General features: G+C 41.6%; 1 long non-coding RNA gene and 2 pseudogenes across 1 annotated transcript; 2 read left to right on the forward strand and 1 right to left on the reverse strand.

Annotated features, from left to right (window-relative positions):
• Positions 1–2,433: 2,433 nt before the first annotated feature.
• Positions 2,434–20,728, forward strand: LOC116861523. The gene is made up of 3 exons (XR_004381505.1): positions 2,434–2,494; positions 9,469–9,500; positions 20,696–20,728. It is a non-coding gene; the product is annotated as an uncharacterized LOC116861523 (long non-coding RNA).
• LOC116861551 lies at positions 2,617–2,749 on the forward strand (annotated as a pseudogene).
• Positions 7,472–7,796, reverse strand: LOC116861522 (annotated as a pseudogene).
• Positions 20,729–22,285: the final 1,557 nt, after the last annotated feature.

A 22,285-nucleotide genomic window follows, 5' to 3' on the forward strand; every position in this document is an offset into this window, starting at 1 on the left:
TCTCTTCTCTCCAGTGTCCTCCCCAGGAAGGATGAGCATGAAGACCACGTGGCCTCATGGGAAGTGTGGGTTTCTCACAGACTTTCTAGGGTGTCTCATGGGTAACATTGAGCCCAGGGCTGACTTCTGTTCCCTAGGAGAAAGGGAGAGCCCCGAGTTGTGTCAAAGCCCTGGACTGCAAGGCTGGTGCTAAAGGAGGGCCAGGGATTCCCAGCTCCCATCCAGACACTCCCCTGCTGGTCCCAGGAGACCAGAAAAAGGGCTCCACTCACACACATTTTTTACCTTACAGTTCTGAGAGTGCAAGGTCCCAACAAGGATCTCATTGGACTAAAATCCAGATGTCCACAGGGATCTTCCCTTCTAGAGGCTCTAGGAGAGGGTGGGAATTAGTCAAGGGAAACCACACTAAAATGCAGTCCCAAGGTTTTAGCAAGGGAGCTCCTCTGCCCTCCTTACCTCCTAGGGCATTGCAGCCCCAGGAGAGGGGCTGATCTGACCTTATAGGGACTTGACATTGCACAGGCATAGACCTCTACTAACCTGGCCAGAGGAAGAAACGCTAGCTTTTCCTCCCAGGGAGACACCAACACTCTTCCGACTCACAGTTCACACCAACGGACTTTTAGAACAATCTTCCCAACTGACCCCTTTCCTCTAAAATGAAGAGTGTCCCTCCCATTTGTTCTCTGGACTCGCCTATGGATTTGCCAATGTTGGTTTGTCCAAGATTGCCTCCCCCTTTAATTCCCAACAAATTCCATTTTTGCTGGTAAAATAACCAGCAGTTTCTATTTTTTTAGGTGAACCAGGCGGTGTGTCTCTTTGCCTGTTCCAGCTTTTAGAGGCCCCTCCTCCATGCTCAGCCCCAGCAGGCAGAGTCCTCCTCATCCAGCATCCTTCTGACCTCCTTCTCTGCCTCTTCCAGTTTTAAGACTCCCTTATTATTCCAGGGGCTGCTAGAAAATCCAGGATCATCTCCCCATCTCAAAGTCCTTAACATAAGCATCTCTGCAGGGTCCCTTTTGCTGCTGATGGAACATGCGCAGAAGTTCCTGGTGATGGAGATTTGGAATACAGGTGAGGTTTGGTGGAGTGTGGTAAGGAGCTAATGACGAAGAAAGAATTCTTATGATGTTATTCTTACAATGTCTCTGGTGCAAAATGTTGGTTTTATTAAAGCATGGGACAGGACCCTTGGGCAGAAAGAGCTGCTGCCCTGGGGTTGGGATCCAAGGCCCATTATACACTTGGGCATTAGGGGTAGGGAGAAAGGGAGGTTTTCAAGTGAACTTTCATATTCTAAGAAGACCTACAAGATACTAGAGGCCTTTGCCATTGTCATATTAGGTTGATTTTCCCTATAGTAAGGTATTACTGATAAGACAGCTTGGCAGCTTCCTGGAACTGTCATGGAGATCCCACCCAGGAGTAGGAGGTCAGGGGTTCAGAGAGTCAGCCTGTGCTTTGTCCTTTAGCTAGCTTTCTGCTTCCTCCTCTGTCATTACCATGGACACCTCCTAGGGAGGGAGCATTATTCTGCTCAGTGCCGCACTATGAGCTCAGGTGACAACTAAAGTTGAGTGCCCCTCTGTTCCCCAATCTTTTCTAATTTCAACAATCTGGTAAAAGGAAAGCCCTTCCTCAAGGCGCAATCAAGATGAAGGCAAATCAGGACCCTAGGACACTCCATCCAGGGCCATACAATTGCCCAAGTACTGGTCTCTTGGGAGTATTTGTTTTGCTTTGTTTCCCAGACCTGGATATTTTCTGTCCACAGGCCGACTTTGTTGCCGAAATCTCATCCAAGGGGAAACGCCCCGCGCTGGAGGGAGGGAAGGCGGTGGCAGAGGGGGTGGCCTGGTACCCCGCTAACCCCCTGCTGTGAATTCTGAGCCCAGTCTAAGGGAGCAGAAGGGATGGTTTCCTTTGGCCCTGTCCTCAAAAGCGGGATCCTTGGGCGTTCTCTCTCCGGCGGCCACGAGGGGGCGCGCGTCCCTGCCCAAGGAGCCCGCCTGGTGAAGAAGCCAGCCCTGGTGGTGTTCTCAGGGCCTGGGACGTTGCTGCCAGGTGTCAGCCAGAGGGCCAGCCCAGAGATTGCTGACTTTTGGTTCCCTGCCCCATCCCGCAGGGTGTCCAGACCTGGGGGTTGTGTGGAGGACTGGCTAGGAGGCTGAGCCCCACAAGTGCAGCCAACGCACTCTGTCTCCTCAAAGCAGGTTCTAAGGAGCAGGAGAGAGAGAGAGAGAGAGAGATGGGTCTGTGCTTCTCTGCTGGAAAGTCCTCCCTCATGTTCCTCTCAGGCTGGGGCAGCCTTCCCTGCGCTGAGTGCTCTGTGTGCGTGCGTGCGTGCGTGTGTTTCTGACCTCACGGACAGGGCGTGTCTGATGTAAATCAGTTACCGTTAGGCGGCGGTTCTGGGCGGGACAATTCCTGGGGCAGAGGATGAAGCCGTACTGTGGCTTCCATTGCATTAGGAAGACTCCTGTGGAGGGTGAGGATGCTTGGGGCAGGAATGGGTGCCGAGGGTTTTGGGGTGTTGGTTGGCGAGTGAGTGTGTGTGCAGGGCGGATGGCGGGTGAGGCTGGTATGGGGCCAGCGGAGGCGGAACCATTCATAATTACCTCACAGAGAAGATATCTGTATCAAAGTAGATGGTTTTCCCAGGTTGAGGCTTGTCCATTCCAAATGTGGGAAACTTGACTGCCTGATTTGTGATAATAAGGAACTGCATTCACGCTCTCCTTAGATGGTAACTGTTCAAAGATAGAATACTCTTTTCTTTGTGTTCTCATAGGTTTTTCTCTTTTAAGACAATGCTTATAGTTGTTGGTGTTTTGGCCCTCGCAGTTACTTAATGAACGCATGGTTTTTAGCACACTTAATTACATCACTGCCTGGTGGTATGTCCTGGTGGTAAATCCTGAAGGAATAAGGTGAAATTTCTTTGGTAATTTGAGCCAGATTAGTTGTACAACTGGATCAGAATAAACACACATTTGTCAACTACCAAATGTTCTTTAATTCTGATTCCAAATAAATTATTTGGTGATGTTGATGTAAAAAAAAAAAAAAAACCCACAGAAAAATTCTTTTCCTTCCCTTCTGGTGATGTTCCCTAGCCCTTGTAACATGAAGGACACTCTGAAGGGCATTTCCATCTACAATAGGTTCTTTCCAGCACCCTCTTCCTGAGACCATGGGGTGTGTGCTTTCTGGCTACAAGGAATAAAAACCCTAACTTGTTTCCTGGGACGTGTGTTCTGGATGACTTGGCTTAAGGGAATTGCCACCAGCTAAGCTCTGCCAGGACGGCAGAGAACCATTTTTCACACGTGCGTGGTGTGGAAGGTTTTCCAAAAATGAATGTACTTTTTCAAGGTAAGATTGCTCACTGTACTTCCTCTGTTCTTATCCCTGCTGTTTTCCTAACCATGGGAAATTGTATAAAATAAGAAAGTGAGTTATGATAGATGAGTTTTGGGATAATAAAAGCTGTTGGGGAGCCTGTGTGGCTCAGTGGGTTAAGCTTCTGCCCTCAGCTCAGGTCATGATCCCAGGGTCCTGGGATCCAGCCCCACTTTGGGCTCCCTGCTTGGCGGTGAGCATGCTTTTCCCTCTCCCTCTGCTGCTCCCCCTCCTTGTGTTCTCTCTCCTTCTGTCTCTGTCAAATAAATAAATAAATAAGTAAAATCTTAAGAAAAAATATTGATAGCTGTTATAATCCTGAACTTCAGGGAATTGATGACAAGGACCACGAAGTAGCAGGGCAATATGCCTTTGGGCTTTTCGAGTTGCAAATGGGCACGTGCAAGGGAATGATACATGGTTTTGGAAGATAGCTCAGCAACAAATTTGGCCATCACAGCCATGAAACCAATGATCCACCAGTCACTCTGTACACAGATTATCCTGCTTTAAGTTTGGCCAATGGCAACTATTTCAAGAAACATCAGAGACTTGCATAAGAGCACAGCCAACAAATATGGGGATGACATAAAAGATTGTATTGCCAAATCAGTACCCCCAAACCATAAATTGTATTCAATATCAAGTTTTACTTACATTTTCAAGGGTAGAATTGTGAGGTACCAGCAAAGCATCCGAGACCCCCAGCAACACTAACTCTGAGTTGTAGAATTGTTTTGTCTGTTAGCCTTCCTTTCCACCACAGAACCTAGAAAATGTTCAACAGAGTCTCTTCTTGTCTTCAAACTTAATCTGAGGACACAGTAATTTAAACTCTTAACCCAAACTTTCCATTTTTTTCCCCTAACCTGTGTTGAATACCAGGGATTTTGATTGCCCATTCCCATTTCCAGTGAGACTGCAGTGAGTGCAGAGAGTAATGTGGTGCATCCAGGGAATATTCTGTTTCTTGGTCTACTTCTGTTCTTAGTGTGCCAACTTTAGTCGGCCAGTGGACCTCTGACCACACATGGGAAAGCCAACAACTATTAAAGTGTAGGGTCTCTGGGTTTATCTTGGGAAATGTAGGATTTCCAACATTTAGGATTCTCCAGGACTCAAAAGGAAGGACCAAGGGAGCTGCTCCATCCTTTCCTTAGGGGGAGTAATTCCAGATTCCTGATGCATGCACCTGTTTATGTTTTATTTATTTTTAAATTTTAGCTAGTCTCCAACACCAACATGGGCTCTAACTCATAACTCTGAGAAGAAGAGTTGGCACGCTCTAATGACTGAGCCAGCCATATGTCCCTCCAGACACCTTTGATGTCCAGGCACATACCTTGATTTTCATGTTGGCCAAAATAGTTTAAACTATGGGATTTGCCTTCAATCTGCTCCACTCCCTCTAGGCATGTTTCCTGAGTTCCTGCTGTGTGGGAGCCCTGTTTCCCACCCACTGATGGAAGACCCTGTAGGAAACTGTATCAGATCCCCTGGGATCTCTTTCATCCTTTCCGTAAAATCCTCTCTTGCTCTCAGTGTGTTTGTGCTCCTAAAGACACCTCTGACTAGGACTGCCCTGGGCTCCTGGAGCTACTTTGTACCCAGTCCCAGAGAATGAGGAGTAAGTGCCATATATGACCACCAGCCCCATTGAACTCCCCTCCCCAAAGGCACTCAGCCCTTCATTAATAGGTACAGGAGGGTGAAATCCCCTTTCCTGGCCTGGGGGAGACTAACTGAGAAACACGTTACCTCTAGGTTCTCTTGTCCCTGTCAGGACAAAGCTCTCCCATGGTTGTTACTGAAAACCACCCCTTTCACAGCCATGAACTGAAAATGGTCACAGATCTAAGTAGAAGAGCCAAAGCAACCAACCATTCAAGGAGAATAGAGAAAATGGTCAGGACTTTGCATTAAGTGAAGAGTTCTGTCACTACAGCAAGAGCCCAATATGTAAGAGAAAAACTTAAGATGAACAACTTTTTTTGCATCCAACTTTACCACTGAGAAAAGGAACAGAGAAGCAACTGATAAGGAGACAATATTTGCAGATTAAATACCCAATGAGGACTCACATCCACAAGACATAAGGGTACTCTGAACTCACTTAATGGGCAGAAGCAACACACCTTTCACAAAAAAAAACAGTATAAGACTTAAATACACGTTACTGAAGAAGACACATGCATGATTCATAAGCAAATAAAAAGGTCATCAATGTTACTAGTCCACAGGACAATTCATGTAAAACTGGGGACCACTTTACACTAACAAGTGTGATTCTGATCAAAAGACAATACCAAGTGTTGCTGAGAACGTGGAGAAAGTGGACCCTCCTAGATTGCTAGGGGGAACAAAAATAAAAGAACCACTTTGGAAGCCACATTGAGAGTTCTTAAGAGTTCAACACAAGCTTCCAAGGACCCAGTGTTTCCACAATGAGAAATCTATCTGAGAGAAATAAAAAAAACATTTGTCAATTCAAGCTTTGTTCAGAAACATCCAGGTCAGCATTAGTCACTATAGGAAGAACCTGACAGCAACACAAAGGACCACCGACAGCTGCATGAAGAAAGGTGGCCCATCTGTACCATGGAATTCTATTTGGCAACAAGGGGAGAGAAATCGGATTGAAGCCACAGCGTGGAGGAACCTGAAAAACATGCTAAGTGAAGGAAGCCAGTCACCAAGAACTACATTCTGTCTCATTTGATTCATATACAACATCCAGTAAGGAGCCATGTATAGAGACAGAAAGCAGATCAGCGTTGCTTGGGGCTTGAGAAGGGAGCATCTATTGTCTGCAGGGGGCTGGAGGAGGTGTGGGGAGGTGAAGGAAGCCTCTAAAACAAACTAGGGTCCTAGCTGAACAACTCTGTCATTGTAGGATACTTTTGCATTGTGTGAAATTCTTGTATATAAATTTCACCAAAAAAAGAAGGCAACAGTCCGACATCAGTGGGTTCTGGGGTCCCCAGGCTAACACTGCCTGGTGAGGTGCTGCATCTTGGAGTCCCAGCAGGTGGTGAGTTAGAACCTGGTTTCTGACCTCACAGCTGGACTCAGGGATTCAGGGCCTGTGCCTTCAGCCTCTGGCCCAGCAGTTCCCCTGAACTCCACAAGGAGGCAGACGACTTAAGGGAGGAGACCTCCATGTGGCACAAGACAAGGGGGCAGCAGGCAAAGACAGGAGGGAACCAGGTGGCTGGAGATTTGGGGAGGAAGTGAGGGCTGCCGGACACATGAAGACAGCGGGCAGGATCTGAATGTATCTTTTTAACTTTTTAAAAAAAGACATTATTATTATTTTTTTATTTCACAGAGAAAGAGAACAAGCAGGGGAAGCAGCAGAGGGAGAGGAAGAAACAGGCTTCTGCCTAGCAGAGATCCCAGTGTGAGGCTCAATCCCAGGACCCTGGGATCATGACCTAAGCTCAAGGCAGAGGCTTAACTGACTGAGCCATGCAGGTACCCCAACAGCTCTTATTAATTCCCAAACCAAGTCTATCATTAACTCACTGTCTTGTTTTATACAATTTCCCATAGTTAGGAAAACAGCAGGGGTAAGAAAAGAGGAAGTACAGAGAGCAATTTACCTTGAAATTGTTTTGTTTTTTTTTTTTTTGAAATATGCACATAACCATGCATATGTGAAAAATGGTTCCCTGCTGCCCTAGGAGAGCCTTAGGCTGATGGTAATTCCCTAAAAGCCAAATCACCAGGAACACCTACTAGAAACAAGTTAAGGTTTTTATTCCTTGCAGCCAGAATGCACACACCCCAGGGTCTCAGGAACAGGGTGTCGAAAGAATCTGTTATAGATGGGAAATGCCCTTCACAGGGTCCTTCATGTTACAAGGACTAGGGAGCATCACCTGAAGCTGAGGAACACATTTTTACTGTGGTTTTTTATTTTTTGTTTTTTACATCAGCATCACCAAATAATTTATTTGGAATCAGAATTGAACATTTGACAGTTGAGAAATGTGTGTTTATTCTGAACCAGTTGTAGAACTAATCTGGGTCAAATTACCAAAGAAATTTCACCTTATTTTTTTCAGGTCTGGGGCTTTTTGATTACTCCAAATTTAGGATCTTCACACTTAAAGCATGGGACATATTTATATCTGCTTGACCATACATTTGCTTAAGTTTCTAAAGCTCCCTCTCTAGGTCTTGCTGGGGCTCTGGGCCACTATTGGCATGTCCTCCAGATGCCCATAGCTTCATTCTGTATTCTGTAATCTTGTCCATGAAGAGTTTCTGTACAAGATCAAGGTCCTCATTAAATGCCACTGCTGTAACACCAATGTACCTCCTCAATGAACTGAGAATGCAGACCGAATGAGAGTGGAGACACTGAAGAGCCTGGGAAAAGTCATGGCAATTCTGTTACTTGAACTCAGTCTGGAGCAGCCAGAGTTCCCACTGAGGCCACATTCTACTTCCTGCCCTGGCTCCTAATTTCTCTGGGCATCAGTTTCCTCATGTGTAAGCTAAAATTGGTATTCACATTCTCCCAATTCCCTTCCTGCTCAGTTTCTATGAGTGTGTGAGGATCTCAGGTGGCTGTAAAGTAGCTTTGGGGACTGCAGCTGAGACCTGACTTGGGCCTTTCTCTGTGTGTCCCCTGCAGGAGCCTGAGCTGACCCCAGACTGAAAACAGAGAATGGAGGGAGAGATGGAAGACAGAAAATCAGCAGTTTTGGGTGATAAGAATAACCCAAAGAAGGACAAGGCAATGGTGGAGCAAGTGGTTGCCAACAGAGGAAATAATAGGGACAAGTCAAGTTCAGAAAAATCAGGGGAAACTGAGGAATGCATATAGCAACATCCAACTCTGCAAGGAGCAGCCTGAGCTGACCAGTGAGGACTAGGAGAACAAGTTAGTCCACTGTGAAACTGCACATGTGCCGAGGTGCCCTGTATGTCAAATTGTACTTCTGGGAAACACCAGTTCCAAGAGGAGGAGGATGTGAACATGAGGCTCTGCTCCAGAGCCCTGGCTTCAACCTTGGAGCTGCCCTCATGGTGGATGTCTTCTAAGTAAGTGTGGGCTTAGAGAAATCAGTAATGTTTGGATAAGGGTTGGAGATGTCTATTCTTACTGCAGAGAGTTCTACCCTAAGGTCAGGAAGGGCAAGGGTAGGGAACCCTTCCATCTGAAGCCACATGATATTAATAATATTCTTAGTAATGCTCCCTGATGGTCCATGCATAAAAAGGGTCAAGGATCTAATCAGAAAGTGAAATTTTACAGAATAGAATACATGAGTGGAGTCAAGTGTTGTAGAGTGGGAGAAAAGTTCCTGCATTTAACAGCACCTAATGACTTCTGGGGAAACAAACCTGACTCTAATCATGGCTCTAGATGCCAAATAACAAAGCAAACCTCTTACTTCCATTGTTTGGACAGAAACAGGGGGCCCTTAATGCACATAATAACTGGGAAGTGTCTGTTTATAGGGTCATGCAATAAAACAGATCACGAGGCTGGTGGCCCAAGAAGGGGATGGATTGAGTTTGTGACAATTTCCCCTAGGTCTTGGAAAAGAAAGGTTTGGGGTTTGAAGTTGCAGGTGGGCAGGCTCATGGTAACATTACACAATCTTGGGAAAATATGTCTAGCACAATTTTGGATTTATGGACACTATAAATATTTAGTCCATGATCTACAGTCATTCTTTTACAGATTATCCACTATTGGCTTCAACTAAAAATGAATTTCCTAGTCTTAGAAATACCAAGGGGTTCCTGGGTGGCTCAGTCAGTGAAGTGTCTGACTCTTGGTTCCAGCTCAGTCAGGATCAGGTGGTAGTGGGATCAACACCCGAGTTGGGCTCCATGCTCAGCACGGAGTCTACTTTAGCTTCCGTCTCCTTCTCCATCCCCCTCTGTTCTCCCAGATAGCACTACTCTTTCTCCCTACAATAAATAAAATCATTTAAAAATACTGATGCTCAAAAATATGCAGATATAAACACATCCTATGATGACTTTGATGAATAACAAGGTAGAGCAGCTTTTTGTTTTGTTTTGTTTTTCAACAGAGAGCAGAATTGAAATTCAGGATGTCAGTGGAAGAGGTGAGTAACATCGTATCATATCAACATCAAAAGTAAATAGGTAAAAGAAGGAATGTATGGAATTATACATAATGTACACAATGATTGGTTGGTTATAATCAAATTAGAATAAATCTATGTTTATATTGACCTGTAGGTCCTGTCAAAATAGGCAGGGCACTGGGAAACAAAAATTGGCCTGAAAGTCATTTGTGTAGTTGGACTTTAGAAAACCATTAGACAAACCTAAATCAAACACACTTAAAGCTGTTTGTGAGCCACATTTTAGTCCATCAGGGGTAAACTTTAGGAGAGACACCTAACACTGAATGGATACTTTGATTTCTTTGAAACATGTCACCTGAGCCACAGGAATGTGACCTTGTGAGTTATACAGGTGAGCAAGTTTTACCTGATAGGATGTTAAGTTTAATGGTTAAAGAGGTCACTGAAATATGCTACACACACCAATCATTACTCAAAGCAAAGATCTTTCACTCTTTCTTGAGGGAATGAAGCTGACAAAAAGGACTACAGATTCTGTTGCAGAATCAGGGCCCGGTGCTTATGGGCAGATGGGAATGGACACCTACTTCAGATTTGGAGTAGGAGCCATTGTTTCCTGAGGCAACTGAGTCACACAGCTCAGTCACATAATTCAGTCACACCCAGCCCTCAGCCTGCCACTATTACTTATTTTCATGTTGCTGGTGTCATTTTATAATAGACCACATCAGAAATGAGAGAAATCAGATTTGGGTACAAACTCATGGCATTTGATGGATATATCATTGCATACTGTTCCAAAGTTTCTGGCAGTGCATAATGCCAGCAATACATTATTGGAGACTAAGTTAAATAATAATAGAGAACATTGGCCTCTAAATTTTGCAACTGTGGTATTAGAGCTAAGCACAAGATAAATTTGCAGCCTTGCCAACTGAAGGTTTACGCTCAAGGAAAGTGTATTAATGGACATACAAAACATTTCGCATGCATTGGTCCACAAGACTCTGTACAATCTGCCCAGCCACAGGACTGCATGTGGGTTGTATTATTCCTTTTCCTTGGGCTGCTGAGAAAAGTGAAAGGGAATGGAATCAGATCCTTCTCACCTGGCAAATACCTAAATCTCCAAAGATATGGTCACTGCCAGATCCAGCTTGAATCTGAAATATGTTTCTTTGTATCAAGATCCAACATCAACATATAAAATTCAGGTGTGATTTATGTGATTGCAATGCCTAACTGAAATGTGAAAAGTAGTATCATTTGTAATAGTGTGAAGCTTGAAATACTGAGGGACAGAGCAGATTGGAAATCACAGACTATTTCACAGAGAAGTGAATGAAGCCTTAGCAAATGAAGAGAATTTCCTTATTTGGGGGTGACAAGAATCAATACTGTTCAAACATCAACTTTCCCCATTTGATCTATATATTCAATTCAATCTCTCTCAAAATCTCAGCCTGTATCATTGGTAGAAAGTGACAGGTTGATTTTAAATTTAATATAAAGATATAAATGACCTAGTATGGCCAAACACTTGGGAAACGAAGAACCAAGTTTTAGGGTTAGCTGTACCTGATTTGAAGAACCATTCTGAAGTTAGACGAATCAAAACAGATTGGTACTGGCATATGACAGATAACTAGATCCATGAAATGGATTACAGAATCCAAAAATAAACTAATACTTATATAGAGAACAGATTTTTGACAAATATGAGAAGCAAAGCATTGTAAAAAGTAAAATCTTTTGGAGCACCTGACTCAGTTGGTGAAGCATCTGACCTTTGATTTTGGCTCAGGTCATGATTTCAGGATCTTGGGATCTAGCCCTGTGTCAGGCTCCATGCTCAGCAGGGGATCTGTTTGGGATTCTCTCTCTCTTCCTCTGCCCTCCCCCAACATAAATAAATAAATCTTTTAAAAAAGCATAATCTTTCAACAAGTGGGAAAGTGTAATCTTTCAACACATGAATATGGATATGACACATGTATATGTATATGAAAATAAATAAATACATAAAATTAGTTTCATAACTCACATTATACAGAAATTAGCCTAATATGGAGTATGGGCCTAAAAATATACCTTAATATTTGAAAACTTGTAGAAGACAACATATTAGAAAAACCTTTAGGAGCACCTGGGTCATACAGTTGGTGACTTATGCGACCCATGATGTTGTTTCAGGTCATGATCTCATGGGTTGTGGGATCAAGCCCAGAGTTGGCTGTACTCTTAGCGAGGAATCGGCTTCAATTTCTCTCTCTCTCTCCTTCCCACTTGCTTTCTCTCTGTCACTCTCTCTAAATTTAAATTATTTATTTGAGAGAGAGGGAGAACACAAGCAGAGGAGCAGGCAGAAGTAGAGGGAAAAGCAGACTCTGCTGAGCAGGGAGCCTGACAAGGGCAGGGCAGGGGAGGGGGTTCTCAATACCAAGACCTTGAGATCATGACCTCAGTCAAAGGCACATGTGTAAAGAACTGAACCTCCTAGATGCCCCCCAAAAATAGCTCCTAAGAAAAACTTTTATAACCTTAAGTTGGACAATGATTTCTTTTTTTTTTAAGAAAGATTTTATTAATTTATATGGCAGACAAAGAACACAAGTAGGGGAGCAGCAGAGGGAGAGGGAGAAGCAGGCTCCCTACTGAGCAAAGAGCCTAATGCAGGACTGGATCCTTGGGACCCTGGGATCATGAGCCACCCAGGTGCCCCAGACATTGATTTCTTAGATATGATTTTAAAATTGTGATTAATGAAAGAACAAATTGATAAATTGCACTTCATCAAAATTCAAAACTTTTGTTCTTCAGAAGACATAGGTGAGAGAATGCAAAGTCAAGTCACACATAGGGAGAAAATAGTTATAAATTACATATCTGATGAAGGTCTAAGAGAATATTGAAAGAACTCTCAAAAGTCAATAAGAAGACAAACAATCCAATTTAAAATGGGTAAAGAAAAGTGCCTGGGTGTCTTAGTTGCTGAAGCAGCTGACTTTGGCTCAGTTCATGATCTCAGGGTCCTGAGATCTAACCCCGGTGCCCCTCTGTCAGTCTCCTCACTGATGGGGGATGTGCTTCTTCTCTCCTCTGGCCTCTTCACCCTACCCCACAGCCCCGCTCTTGCTCTTCCTCCCTCTCTTTCAAATAAATAAGTAAAACCTTTTAAAAATAAAATAAAAATAAAATAAAATAAAATGGGTAAAAGATTTGTAAAGACAGATCAGAAAAGAATATATATGGAAGCCATGTAGGAACATTACAAGATCTACATCATTAGTTATTAGGAAAATGAAAATTTAATCCACTCTCTGCCAGTGAAAATGGCAAAAATGAAAAGCATCTCTATTCCAAGTAGTGGCAAGGATGAGCTAAATTTCTCATACACTGCTTATGGGAATGTGAAATTCTGCAACTACTCTAGAAAATAGTTTGGAAATTCCATTTTTGTTTGTCTTTAAGATTGATTTATTTGAGAAAGAGGGAGTGTAAGTGAGTGGAGGGGGGCAGAGGGAGAGGGAAAAGGACAGAATCTCAAGCAGACTCCCTGCTGAGCACTGAGCCCTACTTGGGGCTCTGTCTCACCACCAATGAGATCATGACCTGAGCCAGAATTAATGTCAGATGCTTAACTGACTCAGTCACCCAAGCACCCCAACAGTTGGGGAATTCTTTAAAATGTTAAACCTATACCTACCATAGGACATCACCATTCCACTCAAATTAAGAAAAACAAAAGGATATATTCACAAAAATATATTGATAGAAACTCAATTTTTAATTGTCATTCAAATCCATCCACAGGGAAATGACCAAAACAAATTGTGGCATATATAGCTCATGGAATACTATTCAGTTTTGCAGAGTAATCTCTTCGCATGCATAACAAAATGGGTAAAAAACCCTTTTTTCCCCAGATAATTATTCTGAGCAAAAGACCATCAAAATAATGTACATGGCATATTATTTCATTAATATAAAACCTTAGAAATTGCAAATAATTCTATTGTAATAGAAAGCCAATCACTGGTTTCCTGACATGGGAATGTGAAGTGGGAATTTCTAGAAGCATAAGGAAACTTTTGGGAGTGATAGATATGTCCACTATCTAGGTGATGCATATATGTATTCAAACTTATTAAATATTAGACTTAATTATATGTACTTTATTTTGTCTAAATTATATCTTAATATACCTGTTGAAACAGTTTAAAATACAAAAAAGCTTTCATACCCTGAAATTCAGTAAGTGTTTTTTTACAGTTTCAAAAAAAAAAAAAATCAAGCATAGCCAGTTTAAAGTAGGCAATGAATTATTCCTTTGGATATGAAAATGAATTTATGTATCTTTATCTTTTTATATGTAACTGTCAAAGAAAAGAAAACCTTAAGAGAACATAAAGGGAAGTCACTGTATAGAAGTATGTTTATACCCAACACAGGACTTTTCTCTAGAATTAGGTATCATGTCTAAGAAGAGGATCAACACAATGAAAGAAATGGTCAAAAGACTTAAATAGAACTTCACAAAACAAGATATATGAATGGTTTATTAGCACATGAAAAGAGACACAACCCATTAGTCAGGAGGAAAAGAAATCAGTATACAAAGAGATACCATCGTGTATCTACTGGAATGGCTAATGTCAGAAAGTCTGAAATCTCACATAAAACACCTGGAAGTCTCATGTAGCTGTGGGAATGAAAAATAGTACTACTTAGAAAATCTGACTTTGAGATACTTATAAGACTAAACAAACACAAATCCTATGGACAGTCATTATATTTCTAGGTATTTACACAATATGTCTACAGAATGATTAGCATGAGAATGTTCATAACAGTTTTATTATTATGCCTGAATTACAACTGTCTCAAACCGGAAGTAACACAAAAGTCCAGTAACAGATGAATGTATCAACAAACATAAAACCCTTGAAATCCTACCCAGCAATAAAAATGTCAGGAAATATTGATGCAGGTGGGAATATGGATGAATTTATTTTTTTAAAGATTTTATTTCATAGAGTGAGAGAGCACAAGTAGGGGGAGCAGCAGAGGGAGCAGGAGAGCAGGTTCCATGTGGATCAGCGAAATGGACATGGGCCTTGACCCTCAAGACCCTGAGATCATGACCTGAGCCAAAGTTAGACGCTTAACCAACTGAGCCACCCAGGTGTTCTGGAATATAGATGAATTTCAAAATCAGTGCACTGCAGTGTATGAAAGAAGGCAGACATGAAAGAGTATATGTATGTTTCCCATTATATGAAGTTGTTAAAAATGCAGTGATCTCTAGTAGCCATGGTTCCCTGAGTCTGAGGGTGGAGGCAGTGATGGACAGCAAAGGGGCCCAAGGGAAGTTGTGATGTAGTGGAAATGCCTGTATCATGACTGTAGCAGAAGCCTGCATCGGTGTGTACCTCTACCAAAATGCATTTTAGTTGTATGATTTAAAGCCATGTAGCCTACTATATCTAAATTATACCTAAATAAAGCTGATCTCACAAGTCTATTGTGTCTCTCCACACTGACAATGAATAGTGAGAAAATGAAATTCAGTAAAGCCCAATAGAGAGTAATATCCAAAGTTATTAAATGCTTAAGAATATATAAAATGAAGCAGACATAAGACCCCTAAAATCTACTGCTGAAACTGAAGAAGACTAGTAAACAGAAAAATAGGTAGCATGTACATTGATTGTAATACTGATTTATTAGGATAACAAATGAACATTACTCTGATCAATATTGCTGTAGGTATTTGTGAAGAAAATGACAAGCCAATTTTAAAATGTATATGAAGGGACAACTGGGTGGCTCAGTGGGTTAAGCATCTGATTTCAACTTAGGTCATGATCCTAGCATCCCGGGATCCAGGATGGATCCTGCAGTGGGCTCCCTGCTCTGCGGGGAGCCTGCTTCTCCCTCTGCCTGCAGCTCCCCCTGCTTGTGCTGGCTTTTTCTTTCTGACAAATGTATATGAAAATCAGTGAACCTCTCTCTGCCTGCCTCTCTGCCTACTTGTGATCTCTGTCAGATAAATAAATAAATAAAAATCTTTAAAAAAAAAGAAAAGAAAATCAATGAACCTAAATAAGACAGACAATCTTGAAAAAGCACTCACATGGCGGACTCCACGTAATTTCAAAACTCACTCTATAGCTCCAGTAATTAAAAAAAAAAAACAACAAAAAACTAGTATGGTGGGAATAAACATAAATATATCAAAGTGAAAGAATAAAGATTTAAACATACATCCATAAAATAAGTACAGTTCTTTGATTTTATTTATGTGTGTATATATATATCCATATTCTTGTACTAGAGCCAAAAAAAATTTTTTTAAAAAGTAAATATTAACAGTTCCACCATATATTGAAATTAATTGGAGATATAAAGCAAAATTTACAAAGTTTATAAAAGAATAATAGGAAATATTCATAATCTTGGCATAGGAAAATATTTCTAAAACAGGACACAACAGCACTCACCATAAAAAAATCAATTAAATTGGGGCGCCTGGGTGGCTCAGTGGGTTAAAGCCTCTGCCTTAGGCTCAGGTCGTGATCTCAGGGTCCTGGGATTGAGCCCCGCATCAGGCTTTCTGCTTGACAGGGAGCCTTCTCCCCTCTGTACCCCCACCCCTCCTGCTTTTCTGCCTACTTGTGATCTCTGTATGTCAAATAAATAAATAAATAAAATCCTTAAAAAAATCAATTAAATTGTACTTCATAGAAAATAAAAAAATTGTACTTCAAAGGAAACAAATTCTTCTGTTTACATAATAAGACAGTTTTTATTTTTTTAATTTTATTTTTTCAGTGTTTCAAGATTCATTGTTTATGCACCACAACCAGTGCTCCACTCAATACATGCCCTCCTTTAATACCTACCACCAGCCTCACCCATCCGTCCACTCCCTTCCCTTCCCCTCCAAAACCCTCAGTTTGTTTCTCAGAGTCCTCAGTCTCTCATGCTATATACCCCCTCCAATTTCCCCCAAGTCACTTTTCCTTGCCTTCTCCTAATGTCCTCCATGTTATTCCTTATGTTCCACAAGTAAGTGAAACTATATGATAATTGACTCTCTCTGCTGAACTTATTTCATTCAATATATCCTCCTCTAGTCCTGTACCTGTTGATAGAAAAGTTGAGTATTCATCCTTTCCGATGGGGGCATAATATTCCATTGTATATATGGATATTATCTTCTTTATCCATTCATCTGTTGAAGGGCATCTTGGCTTTTTCCACAGTTTGGTGACTGTGGACATTGCTGCTGTGAATATTGGGGTGCATATAAGACAGTCTTTAGAAATGAAAAGGCCATCAATAGGCCGGGAATGATGATTTTCAAAACATATATCTGACAAAACACCCATCTAAAATATATGAAAGACTCTTACAAATCACAAAGAAAATGAGAAATAACCTGTATATTAATGAGAAAAATATTTTAAAAAGCCTATCCCAAGGGACACCTGGGTGGCTCAGTCAGTTAAGCCACCGCTTCAGCTCAGGTCATGATACCAGGGTCCTGGGATGGAGTCCCACATCAGGCTCCTTGCTCAGCAGGGAGTCCACTTCTCTCTCTGCCTCTGCCTGCATTTGCTCTCTCTCTCTCTCTCTCTCTCTCTCTCTCTCTCTGAGAAATAAGTAAATAAATAAAATCTTAAAAAAAAAAAGCTTATCCCAAAAGAAGATATCCAAATGATTCATAAGCCTATGGTTTCTCTCTCTCTCTCTCTCTCTTTCTTTTCAAGTGGGCCCCAACACGGGTCTCCAGTTCACAACAGTGAGATTAAGACCTGAACTGTGATCAAGAGTTGGATGTTTTTATGCCAGTACCATGCTGTCTTGGTGATCACAGCTTTATAGTAAAGCTTGAAATCAGGTAACGTGATGCCCCCAGTTTTATTTTTGTTTTTCAACATTTCCTTAGTGATTCAGGGTCTCTTCTGATTCCATACAAATTTTAGGATTATTTGCTACAGCTCTTTGAAAAATACCAGTGGAATTTTGATCGGAATGGCATTAAAAGTATAGATTGCTCTAGGCAGTATAGACATTTTAACAATGTTTATTCTTCCGATCCAAGAGCATGGAATGGTCTTCCATCTTTTTGTGTCTTTTTCAATTTCTTTCATGAGTGTTCTGTAGTTCCTCGAGTACAGTTCCTTTACCTCTTTGGTTTATTCCCAGGTATCTTATGGTTCTTGGTGCTATAGTAAATGGAATCGATTCTCTAATTTCCTTTTCTGTATTTTCATTGTTAGTGTATAAGAAAGCCACTGATTTCCGTATATTGACTTTGTATCCTGCCATGTTGCTGAATTGTTGTATGAGTTCTAGTAGTTTGGGGGTGGAATCTTTTGGGTTTTCCATAGAAAGAATCATGTCATCTGTGAAGAGAAAGAGTTTGACTTCTTCATTGCCAATTTAGATACCTTTTATTTCTCTTTGTTTTCTGATTGCTGTTGCTAGGACTTCTAATACTATGTTGAACAAGAGTGGTGAGAGTGGACATCCTTGTCATGTTCCTGATCTCAACACACACAAAACAGACAATCATATAAAAAAATGGGCAGAAAATATGAACAGACACTTCTCCAATGAAGACATACAAATGGCTATCAGACACATGAAAAAATGTTCATCATCACTAGCCATCAGGGAGATTCAAATTAAAACCACATTGAGATACCACCTTACACCAGTTAGAATGGCCAAAATTAGCAAGACAGTAAACAACACGTGTTGGAGGGGATGTGGAGAAAGGGGAACCCTCTTACACTGTTGGTGGGAATGCAAGTTGGTGCAGCCTCTTTGGAGAACAGTGTGGAGATTCCTCAAGAAATTAAAAATAGAGCTTCCCTATGACCCTGCAATTGCACTACTGGGCATTTACCCCAAAGATACAGATGTAGTGAAAAGAAGGGCCATCTGTACCCCAATGTTTATAGCAGCAATGGCCACGATCGCCAAACTGTGGAAAGAACCAAGATGCCCTTCAATGGACGAATGGATAAGGAAGATGTGGTCTATATACACTATGGAGTATTATGCCTCCATCAGAAAGGATGAATGCCCAACTTTTGTATCAACATGGACGGGACTGGAAGAGATGATGCTGAGTGAAATAAGTCAAGCAGAGAGAGTCAATTATCATATGGTTTCACTTATTTGTGGAGCATAACAAATAGCATGGAGGACAAGGGGAGTTAGAGAGGAGAAGGGAGTTGAGGGAAATTGGAAGGGGAGGTGAACCATGAGAGACTATGGACTCTGAAAAACAATCTGAGGGTTTTGAAGGGGCAGGGGGTGGGAGGTTGGGGGAACCAGGTGGTGGGTATTAGAGAGGGCACGGATTGCATGGAGCACTGGGTGTGGTGCAAAAAAATGAACACTGTTACGCTGAAAAGAAATAAAAAATTTAAAAAAATAATAAAAATAATTTAAAAAATAGACAAATGGATAAAGAAAAAAAAAAAGAGTTGGATGTTTAACTGTCTGAGTCACCAGGTGCCTCCAGAAATGATTTCTAATGCTCCCTCCTCTCTTCACTAGATCTGTGACCTTGTGAAGCTTTGTCATCTTTCTGAGTCTTTTTTTCCCTCATCAGGAAAATGATAACATCTGGGTAATAAAATAGTTCCTAGTATTAAGTATGATCACCTGATAGTGTACAGGAACTATGCTTTTTGCTAAGGATATATTTGACCTTGGATTCTTCTTTACACATTTTTAAAAGCACAGACAGACAATTGGCAAAGAACAGACAAGTTGGAAGAAATCATGTATATAATAAAAAGATTGGAGAGGAACCAATTTGTAAGGAACAACTTTCCCAAAACCCTGAAGCATGTCTACTTTCCATTTAGACCAGAGATGAAAGTTTTGACTAGTTCCAACCCTGGCAGTCTTCTTGGCCTGGAGGGGACTGAGGAAGTCCACTCTAGCCTTAGAATGATCTGGATTACTGGACAATTAAGTGTACCTCAGAAAGATCATCAACTACTTACCTCTAAAGGCCCTGAGCAATTTGTGAAACTGTGAGTGAGGTAAGACCAGGTCAGGACTCGCCCCTGAATCTAAGCCAGGATATTGATAGATACCATTTCCAAAATCTCTGTTACAGGCCATGGCATGTTCCACAGGAGGGAAAACAGGCACAGGAATATGAATTGAGAGAAATATCAATCAACAGACAAGAGACATTATTAAGTAATCACCACCATCCACTAAGACCCAGGAGAGTTCTCATTCAAGAGCAATGTTTTGAGGAACATACACTTATGCATCTTCATGATTTGGGGTTAGAACCTCGCTTCTTAAATGCACAACTAACCCAACAACAAATAGATAAACTGGATTTCATTAAAGTTAAAAGTTTTTTTTTGTTTCAAAGGAACTTCCTATGAAGGAAGTTAAAAGGCAACCCACAGAGCGGGAGAAATAGTTGCAAATTGTATATCTGATGGAGGTCTGCTATCTAGAATACATTGAAAGAACCCTCTTACAACTAAGTAGTAATAAGACAGTCAATATAAGAATGGGGAAAAGAGTTTGAGTAGAATTTCTCTAAAGGATAATACCAATGCAACAGTGAATACATGAAAAGAGGCTCAATATCATGGGTCATTAGGAAAATACAAATCTAAAGCATAGTGAGATCCCACTTCACCTCACTAGTATGACTTCAAACAAGGAGACAATACACATGTCGGGAAGCTTGAAAGAAATGGAATTTTTACATGTTCCTGGTGGGAATGTAAAATGGTGTCCTTGCTTTGCTTTGGAAAATAGTTTGGCAGTTCCTCAAAAAGTTAAACACAGGGTTATGTAGGTCACAGAAATTCCACTCCTAGGAAAATAGCTAAGAAAATTGAAATTATACATTCACGTAAGGCAAAAAGAAGCCCACCTAACACAGATGCAGGAAGAAGAATTTTGAGAGAGTTGGGACAGAAAACAGTTTTCCAAAATTAATTGCATAAACTAACTCTGGTTTTTCTCATGTTTTTGTTTTAGATTTTTGGGGGGTTTTGCTTTGTTTTTGCTTTAAAGATTTACTACATACATCCTAAGAAAGTATTGAAATGGAGGAAGATATAAATAAATTGAAAAGCTTTTCAAGTACAAAGCAACTAAAGATAACTAAACTGCTATCATGTTTCTCTTGTGTTTCTAATGGATAGAGAAGAAAACCAGAGAAGACCTAGAGAAGAACATCATGATAATCTATGACTTTAGAAAATTTCCCTTATTGGAAAAGCCTTAAGATCTGTTTTACCTTAAAGAGAAGTGGGCTGAGTTTATGAGAGCCCTTAAGAACACCTGTTGGGAGGAGTGCCTGAACTGTTCAGTTAGTTGAGCATCTGACCTTTGAGTTTAGGCTAGGGTCATGATCTAATGGGTTGTGACATTGAGGCCCTTATCACCCTCTCTCCTTCTACCCATCCCCCATTCGCTCTTTCTGAAATCAATAAAAAAAGTGAAAGAAAAAATAAAAGAAAGAAAACATCTTGGGAAGTTATTTCTGCCTTGATGACTTTATACACACATAATATTGAACAATGAGAACTAAGCTGAGATAATGTTTTAGAAAGAGATGGGAACTGTGCTATCAGCACAAGGGTAGACAACCACTGAGAGTGGCCACTGAGGGGTGGGCCCCATTAGTAGTGACCTTCAGGGGAGACCAGGCAGTCTTGTGTATCAGCATGGCATCAGCAACCAGAAGGTAGGGTCTCCCCAGGTTCCACTGACACCCTGGACATTCCATTCTGTTAGTGCAAGTGCAGACCATTAGCTGGCATTCTGGGTGCTCCCTTGGTCATTCCGGTTGGAGTCTGAGCTATGCGAGCAGTGCCTCCAGCTCACACCTCTGCCATCTTGAACTTTGTTTTTGTGGTTACTGACTCTCAAGTGCTGTGGGGTGTTTTTTGAACTGTTCCTGACAGTAAGTAAAGAATTTCTGTATCTTTACCTCTCAGTCCTGATTAAACCAACTTAATGTCACTGGAATTTAACCCATTGTGTGTTTGGGTTTCTTCTCCTCAGACCCCAGCTCTACCTTTTCTGCCACACATCACCGTGGCAGCACCTCTTGGCCAGAGGGCCATTCTGTCCCAGGCAGGGGCAGAAATCAGCCTCTGGGAAATCAAACTGGAGCTTCAATCGCAGCTGTAGAAAATCAAGCAGGACTTCCGAGACTTCAAGGAGAAACTCTTTATATCAGAAACTATTGCCTACTCCCTGGTCAACCAACTGCACAAATACAGTAAGTCCTACAAGGTCCTGGCCACCAAAGTCATGGCTGTCTGTATTCCTTCTAAGAAATGAAAAGCCTCTCTCTCTCTCTCCAGATGCTTTCTTCTCCATTTCCAATGTCACCCTAAATTTCATTCTGACCACAATACAGGAAAGTTAGGAGTGGGTATGTGACCCTCAGTTTGCTGAGAATGGGAAAACTGAAGACAGTTACCAGGTTAGCAGTGACCTATAGGTTGGGTTAGAGTTTTCATCCCAGTGATTGATTCCTGGTGCAGACACAGAGATGACTGGTCCTGTCAGGATCCTCTTTGTCCTGTAGCAGATCCTTCATCACCATTGGCCCAAGTGTCTGGGACTAAGGTTGTGCTTCAAGTCGTGCTTCTCTGATGTCCCATTGGCAAAGCACCAAGCTACCTACAGTGGGGAAACATGCTGATTGTACACACGGTGCCAGGTTTGTGGGGTGGGGAGAGAACTATAGCAGGTGACACGATCTACTTTCAATGAGATGG

Source organism: Lontra canadensis, unplaced genomic scaffold (assembly GCF_010015895.1).
Source record: "Lontra canadensis isolate GAN:19392208 unplaced genomic scaffold, GSC_riverotter_1.0 scaffold200, whole genome shotgun sequence".
NCBI classification, from domain to species: domain Eukaryota; kingdom Metazoa; phylum Chordata; class Mammalia; order Carnivora; family Mustelidae; genus Lontra; species Lontra canadensis.